This window comes from Scyliorhinus torazame, chromosome 9, assembly GCF_047496885.1.
Source record: "Scyliorhinus torazame isolate Kashiwa2021f chromosome 9, sScyTor2.1, whole genome shotgun sequence".
Taxonomy (NCBI): Eukaryota; Metazoa; Chordata; class Chondrichthyes; order Carcharhiniformes; family Scyliorhinidae; genus Scyliorhinus; species Scyliorhinus torazame.
Genome location: NC_092715.1, coordinates 9,753,635 through 9,763,018, shown reverse-complemented (window position 1 = coordinate 9,763,018; position 9,384 = coordinate 9,753,635).

The following is a 9,384-nucleotide window of genomic DNA, read 5'->3' as shown; positions in this document are numbered from 1 at the left end:
GACACTGTGTGCTTCACACTGAGCTGTGACAGTGAGGACACTGTGTGCTTCACACTGAGCTGTGACAGTGAGGACACTGTGCTTCACACTGAGCTGTGACAGTGAGGACACTGTGCTTCACACTGAGCTGTGACAGTGAGGACACTGTGTGCTTCACCCTGAGCTGTGACAGTGAGGACACTGTGTGCTTCACACTGAGCTGTGACAGTGAGGCCACTGTGCTTCACACTGAGCTGTGACAGTGAGGACACTGTGTGCTTCACACTGAGCTGTGACAGTGAGGACACTGTGTGCTTCACAGTGAGCTGTGACAGTGAGGACACTGTGTGCTTCACAGTGAGCTGTGACAGTGAGGGACACTGTGTGCTTCACACTGAGCTGTGACAGTGAGGACACTGGTGCTTCACACTGAGCTGTGACAGTGAGGACACTGTGTGCTTCACACTGAGCTGTGACAGTGAGGACACTGTGTGCTTCACACTGAGCTGTGACAGTGAGGACACTGTGCTTCACACTGAGCTGTGACAGTGAGGACACTGTGTGCTTCACACTGAGCTGTGACAGTGAGGACACGGTGCTTCACACTGAGCTGTGACAGTGAGGACACTGTGCTTCACACTGAGCTGTGACAGTGAGGACACTGTGCTTCACACTGAGCTGTGACAGTGAAGACACTGTGTGCTTCACACTGAGCTGTGACAGTGAAGACACTGTGTGCTTCACACTGAGCTGTGACAGTGAGGACACTGTGCTTCACACTGAGCTGTGACAGTGAGGACACTGTGTGCTTCACACTGAGCTGTGACAGTGAGGACACTGTGCTTCACACTGAGCTGTGACAGTGAGGACACTGTGCTTCACACTGAGCTGTGACAGTGAGAACACTGTGCTTCACACTGAGCTGTGACAGTGAGGACACTGTGTGCTTCACACTGAGCTGTGACAGTGAGGACACTGTGCTTCACACTGAGCTGTGACAGTGAGGACACTGTGCTTCACACTGAGCTGTGACAGTGAGAACACTGTGCTTCACACTGAGCTGTGACAGTGAGGACACTGTGCTTCACACTGAGCTGTGACAGTGAGGACACTGTGTGCTTCACACTGAGCTGTGACAGTGAGGACACTGTGTGCTTCACACTGAGCTGTGACAGTGAGGACACTGCTTCACACTGAGCTGTGACAGTGAGAACACTGTGCTTCACACTGAGCTGTGACAGTGAGGACACTGTGTGCTTCACACTGAGCTGTGACAGTGAGGACACTGTGCTTCACACTGAGCTGTGACAGTGAGAACACTGTGCTTCACACTGAGCTGTGACAGTGAGGACACTGTGTGCTTCACACTGAGCTGTGACAGTGAGGAGACTGTGTGCATCACACTGAGCTGTGACAGTGAGGACACTGTGCTTCACACTGAGCTGTGACAGTGAGGACACTGTGCTTCACACTGAGCTGTGACAGTGAGGACACTGTGCTTCACACTGAGCTGTGACAGTGAGGACACTGTGCTTCACACTGAGCTGTAACAGTGTGGACACTGTGCTTCACACTGAGCTGTGACAGTGAGGACACTGTGTGCTTCACACTGAGCTGTGACAGTGAGGACACTGTGCTTCACACTGAGCTGTGACAGTGAGGACACTGCTTCACACTGAGCTGTGACAGTGAGGACACTGTGTGCTTCACACTGAGCTGTGACAGTGAGGACACTGTGTGCTTCACACTGAGCTGTGACAGTGAGGACACTGTGCTTCACACTGAGCTGTGACAGTGAGGACACTGTGCTTCACACTGAGCTGTGACAGTGAGGACACTGTGCTTCACACTGAGCTGTGACAGTGAGGACACTGTGCTTCACACTGAGCTGTGACAGTGAGGACACTGTGCTTCACACTGAGCTGTGACAGTGAGGACACTGTGCTTCACACTGAGCTGTGACAGTGAGGACACTGTGTGCTTCACACTGAGCTGTGACAGTGAGGACACTGTGTGCTTCACACTGAGCTGTGACAGTGAGGACACTGTGCTTCACACTGAGCTGTGACAATGAGGACACTGTGTGCTTCACACTGAGTTGTGACAGTGAGGACAATGTGTGCTTCACACTGAGCTGTGACAGTGAGGACACTGTGTGCTTCACACTGAGCTGTGACAGTGAGGACACTGTGTGCTTCACACTGAGCTGTGACAGTGAGGACACTGTGTGCTTCACACTGAGCTGTGACAGTGAGGACACTGTGCTTCACACTGAGCTGTGACAGTGAGGACACTGTGTGCTTCACACTGAGCTGTGACAGTGAGGACACTGTGCTTCAGACTGAGCTGTGACAGTGAGGACACTGTGCTTCACACTGAGCTGTGACAGTGAGGACACTGTGCTTCACAGTGAGCTGTGACAGTGAGGACACTGTGCTTCAGACTGAGCTGTGACAGTGAGGACACTGTGCTTCACACTGAGCTGTGACAGTGAGGACACTGTGCTTCACACTGAGATGTGACAGTGAGGACACTGTGCTTCACACTGAGCTGTGACAGTGAGGACACTGTGTGCTTCACACTGAGCTGTGACAGTGAGGACACTGTGCTTCACACTGAGCTGTGACAGTGAGGACACTGTGTGCTTCACACTGTGCTGTGACAGTGAGGACACTGTGTGCTTCACACTGAGCTGTGACAGTGAGGACACTGTGTGCTTCACACTGAGCTGTGACAGTGAGGACACTGTGCTTCACACTGAGCTGTGACAGTGAGGACACTGTGCTTCACACTGAGCTGTGACAGTGAGGACACTGCTTCACACTGAGCTGGGACAGTGAGGACACTGTGCTTCACACTGAGCTGTGGCAGTGAGGACACTGTGTGCTTCACACTGAGCTGTGACAGTGAGGACACTGTGCTTCACACTGAGCTGTGACAGTGAGGACACTGTGTGCTTCACACTGAGCTGTGACAGTGAGGACACTGTGCTTCACACTGAGCTGTGACAGTGAGGACACTGTGCTTCACACTGAGCTGTGACAGTGAGGACACTGTGCTTCACACTGAGATGTGACAGTGAGGACACTGTGTGCTTCACACTGAGCTGTGACAGTGAGGACACTGTGTGCTTCACACTGAGCTGTGACAGTGAGGACACTGTACTTCACACTGAGCTGTGACAGTGAGGACACTGTGTGCTTCACACTGAGCTGTGACAGTGAGGACACTGTGCTTCACACTGAGCTGTGACAGTGAGGACACTGTGCTTCACACTGAGCTGTGACAGTGAGGACACTGTGTGCTTCACACTGAGCTGTGACAGTGAGGACACTGTGCTTCACACTGAGCTGTGACAGTGAGAACACTGTGTGCTTCACACTGAGCTGTGACAGTGAGGACACTGTGCTTCACACTGAGCTGTGACAGTGAGGACACTGTGTGCTTCACACTGAGCTGTGACAGTGAGGACACTGTGCTTCACACTGAGCTGTGACAGTGAGGACACTGTGCTTCACACTGAGCTGTGACAGTGAGGACACTGTGTGCTTCACACTGAGCTGTGACAGTGAGGACACTGTGTGCTTCACACTGAGCTGTGACAGTGAGGACACTGTGCTTCACACTGAGCTGTGACAGTGAGGACACTGTGTGCTTCACAGTGAGCTGTGACAGTGAGGACACTGTGTGCTTCACACTGAGCTGTGACAGTGAGGACACTGTGCTTCACACTGAGCTGTGACAGTGAAGACACTGTGTGCTTCACACTGAGCTGTGACAGTGAGGACACTGTGCTTCACACTGAGCTGTGACAGTGAGGACACTGTGTGCTTCACACTGAGCTGTGACAGTGAGGACACTGTGCTTCACACTGAGCTGTGACAGTGAGGACACTGTGCTTCACACTGAGCTGTGACAGTGAGGACACTGTGCTTCACACTGAGCTGTGACAGTGAGGACACTGTGTGCTTCACACTGAGCTGTGACAGTGAGGACACTGTGTGCTTCACACTGAGCTGTGACAGTGAGGACACTGTGTGCTTCACCCTGAGCTGTGACAGTGAGGACACTGTGTGCTTCACACTGAGCTGTGACAGTGAGGACACTGTGCTTCACACTGAGCTGTGACAGTGAGGACACTGTGCTTCACACTGAGCTGTGACAGTGAGGACACTGTGTGCTTCACCTTGAGCTGTGACAGTGAGGACACTGTGTGCTTCACACTGAGCTGTGACAGTGAGGACACTGTGTGCTTCACACTGAGCTGTGACAGTGAGGACACTGTGCTTCACACTGAGCTGTGACAGTGAGGACACTGTGTGCTTCACACTGAGCTGTGACAGTGAGGACACTGTGTGCTTCACCTTGAGCTGTGACAGTGAGGACACTGTGTGCTTCACACTGAGCTGTGACAGTGAGGACACTGTGTGCTTCACACTGAGCCGTGACAGTGAGGACACTGTGTGCTTCACACTGAGCTGTGACAGTGAGGACACTGTGCTTCACACTGAGCTGTGACAGTGAGGACACTGTGTTTCACACTGAGCTGTGACAGTGAGGACACTGTGCTTCACACTGAGCTGTGACAGTGAGGACACTGTGTGCTTCAAACTGAGCTGTGACAGTGAGGACACTGTGTGCTTCACACTGAGCTGTGACAGTGAGGACACTGTGCTTCACACTGAGCTGTGACAGTGAGGACACTGTGTGCTTCACACTGAGCTGTGACAGTGAGGACACTGTGTGCTTCACACTGAGCTGTGACAGTGAGGACACTGTGTGCTTCACACTGAGCTGTGACAGTGAGGACACTGTGCTTCACACTGAGCTGTGACAGTGAGGACACTGTGTGCTTCACACTGAGCTGTGACAGTGAGGACACTGTGTGCTTCACCTTGAGCTGTGACAGTGAGGACATTGTGTGCTTCACACTGAGCTGTGACAGTGAGGACACTGTGTGCTTCACACTGAGCCGTGACAGTGAGGACACTGTGTGCTTCACACTGAGCTGTGACAGTGAGGACACTGTGCTTCACACTGAGCTGTGACAGTGAGGACACTGTGTTTCACACTGAGCTGTGACAGTGAGGACACTGTGTGCTTCACACTGAGCTGTGACAGTGAGGACACTGTGTGCTTCACACTGAGCTGTGACAGTGAGGACACTGTGCTTCACACTGAGCTGTGACAGTGAGGACACTGTGTGCTTCACACTGAGCTGTGACAGTGAGGACACTGTGTGCTTCACACTGAGCTGTGACAGTGAGGACACTGTGCTTCACACTGAGCTGTGACAGTGAGGACACTGTGTGCTTCACACTGAGCTGTGACAGTGAGGACACTGTGCTTCACACTGAGCTGTGACAGTGAGGACACTGTGTGCTTCACACTGAGCTGTGACAGTGAGGACACTGTGCTTCACACTGAGATGTGACAGTGAGGACACTGTGCTTCACACTGAGCTGTGACAGTGAGGACACTGTGTGCTTCAAACTGAGCTGTGACAGTGAGGACACTGTGTGCTTCACACTGTGCTGTGACAGTGAGGACACTGTGTGCTTCACACTGAGCTGTGACAGTGAGGACACTGTGTGCTTCACACTGAGCTGTGACAGTGAGGACACTGTGTGCTTCACACTGAGCTGTGACAGTGAGGACACTGTGCTTCACACTGAGCTGTGACAGTGAGGACACTGTGCTTCACACTGAGCTGTGACAGTGAGGACACTGTGTGCTTCACACTGAGCTGTGACAGTGAGGACACTGTGTGCTTCACACTGAGCTGTGACAGTGAGGACACTGTGCTTCACACTGAGCTGTGACAGTGAGGACACTGTGCTTCACACTGAGCTGTGACAGTGAGGACACTGTGTGCTTCACACTGAGCTGTGACAGTGAGGACACTGTGTGCTTCACACTGAGCTGTGACAGTGAGGACACTGTGCTTCACACTGAGCTGTGACAGTGAGGACACTGTGTGCATCACACTGAGCTGTGACAGTGAGGACACTGTGCTTCACACTGAGCTGTGACAGTGAGGACACTGTGCTTCACACTGAGCTGTGACAGTGAGGACACTGCTTCACACTGAGCTGTGACAGTGAGGACACTGTGTGCTTCACACTGAGCTGTGACAGTGAGGACACTGTGTGCTTGACACTGAGCTGTGACAGTGAGGACACTGTGCTTCACACTGAGCTGTGACAATGAGGACACTGTGTGCTTCACACTGAGCTGTGACAGTGAGGACACTGTGTGCTTCACACTGAGCTGTGACAGTGAGGACACTGTGCTTCACACTGAGCTGTGACAGTGAGGACACTGTGCTTCACACTGAGCTGTGACAGTGAGGACACTGTGCTTCACACTGAGCTGTGACAGTGAGGACACTGTGCTTCACACTGAGCTGTGACAGTGAGGACACTGTGCTTCACACTGAGCTGTGACAGTGAGGACACTGTGTGCTTCACACTGAGCTGTGACAGTGAGGACACTGTGCTTCACACTGAGCTGTGACAGTGAGGACACTGTGCTTCACACTGAGCTGTGACAGTGAGGACACTGTGTGCTTCACACTGAGCTGTGACAGTGAGGACACTGTGCTTCACACTGAGCTGTGACAATGAGGACACTGTGTGCTTCACACTGAGTTGTGACAGTGAGGACACTGTGTGCTTCACACTGAGCTGTGACAGTGAGGACACTGTGTGCTTCACACTGAGCTGTGACAGTGAGGACACTGTGTGCTTCACACTGAGCTGTGACAGTGAGGACACTGTGCTTCACACTGAGCTGTGACAGTGAGGACACTGTGTGCTTCACACTGAGCTGTGACAGTGAGGACACTGTGCTTCAGACTGAGCTGTGACAGTGAGGACACTGTGCTTCACACTGAGCTGTGACAGTGAGGACACTGTGCTTCACACTGAGCTGTGACAGTGAGGACACTGTGCTTCACACTGAGCTGTGACAGTGAGGACACTGTGCTTCAGACTGAGCTGTGACAGTGAGGACCTGTGCTTCACACTGAGCTGTGACACTGAGGACACTGTGCTTCACACTGAGATGTGACAGTGAGGACACTGTGCTTCACACTGAGCTGTGACAGTGAGGACACTGTGTGCTTCACACTGAGCTGTGACAGTGAGGACACTGTGCTTCACACTGAGCTGTGACAGTGAGGACACTGTGTGCTTCACACTGTGCTGTGACAGTGAGGACACTGTGTGCTTCACACTGAGCTGTGACAGTGAGGACACTGTGTGCTTCACACTGAGCTGTGACAGTGAGGGCACTGTGCTTCACACTGAGCTGTGACAGTGAGGACACTGTGCTTCACACTGAGCTGTGACAGTGAGGACACTGCTTCACACTGAGCTGGGACAGTGAGGACACTGTGCTTCACACTGAGCTGTGGCAGTGAGGACACTGTGTGCTTCACACTGAGCTGTGACAGTGAGGACACTGTGCTTCACACTGAGCTGTGACAGTGAGGACACTGTGTGCTTCACACTGAGCTGTGACAGTGAGGACACTGTGCTTCACACTGAGCTGTGACAGTGAGGACACTGTGCTTCACACTGAGCTGTGACAGTGAGGACACTGTGCTTCACACTGAGCTGTGACAGTGAGGACACTGTGCTTCACACTGAGCTGTGACAGTGAGGACACTGTGTGCTTCACACTGAGCTGTGACAGTGAGGACACTGTGTGCTTCACACTGAGCTGTGACAGTGAGGACACTGTGTGCTTCACACTGAGCTGTGACAGTGAGGACACTGTGCTTCACACTGAGCTGTGACAGTGAGGACACTGTGTGCTTCACACTGAGCTGTGACAGTGAGGACACTGTGTGCTTCACACTGAGCTGTGACAGTGAGGACACTGTGTGTTTCACACTGAGCTGTGACAGTGAAGACACTGTGTGCTTCACACTGAGCTGTGACAGTGAGGACACTGTGTGCTTCACACTGAGCTGTGACAGTGAGGACACTGTGCTTCACACTGAGCTGTGACAGTGAGGACACTGTGTGTTTCACACTGAGCTGTGACAGTGAGGACACTGTGTGTTTCACACTGAGCTGTGACAGTGAGGACACTGTGTGCTTCACACTGAGCTGTGACAGTGAGGACACTGTGCGCTTCACACTGAGCTGTGACAGTGAGGACACTGTGTGCATCACACTGAGCTGTGACAGTGAGGACACTGTGTGCTTCACACTGAGCTGTGACAGTGAGGACACTGTGTGCTTCACACTGAGCTGTGACAGTGAGGACACTGTGCGCTTCACACTGAGCTGTGACAGTGAGGACACTGTGCTTCACACTGAGCTGTGACAGTGAGGACACTGTGTGCTTCACACTGAGCTGTGACAGTGAGGACACTGTGCTTCACACTGAGCTGTGACAGTGAGGACACTGTGCTTCACACTGAGCTGTGACAGTGAGGACACTGTGTGCTTCACACTGAGCTGTGACAGTGAGGACACTGTGCTTCACACTGAGCTGTGACAGTGAGGACACTGTGTGCTTCACACTGAGCTGTGACAGTGAGGACACTGTGCTTCACACTGAGCTGTGACAGTGAGGACACTGTGCTTCACACTGAGCTGTGACAGTGAGAACACTGTGTGCTTCACACTGAGCTGTGACAGTGAGGACACTGTGCTTCACACTGAGCTGTGACAGTGAGGACACTGTGTGCTTCACACTGAGCTGTGACAGTGAGGACACTGTGCTTCACACTCAGCTGTGACAGTGAGGACACTGTGCTTCACACTGAGCTGTGACAGTGAGGACACTGTGTGCTTCACACTGAGCTGTGACAGTGTGGACACTGTGTGCTTCACACTGAGCTGTGACAGTGAGGACACTGTGTGCTTCACACTGGGCTGTGACAGTGAGGACACTGTGCTTCACACTGAGCTGTGAAAGTGAGGACACTGTGTGCTTCACATTGGGCTGTGACAGTGAGGACACTGTGTGCTTCACACTGGGCTGTGACAGTGAGGACACTGTGCTTCACACTGAGCTGTGACAGTGAGGACACTGTGTGCTTCACACTGAGCTGTGACAGTGAGGACACTGTGTGCTTCACACTGGGCTGTGACAGTGAGGCCACTGTGCTTCACACTGAGCTGTGACAGTGAGGACACTGTGCTTCACACTGAGCTGTGACAGTGAGGGCACTGTGTGCTTCACACTGGGCTGTGACAGTGAGGACACTGTGTGCTTCACACTGAGCTGTGACAGTGAGGACACTGTGTGCTTCACACTGAGCTGTGACAGTGAGGACACTGTGCTTCACACTGAGCTGTGACAGTGAGGACACTGTGCTTCACACTGAGCTGTGACAGTGAGGACACTGTGTGCTTCACACTGAGCTGTGACAGTCAGGACACTGTG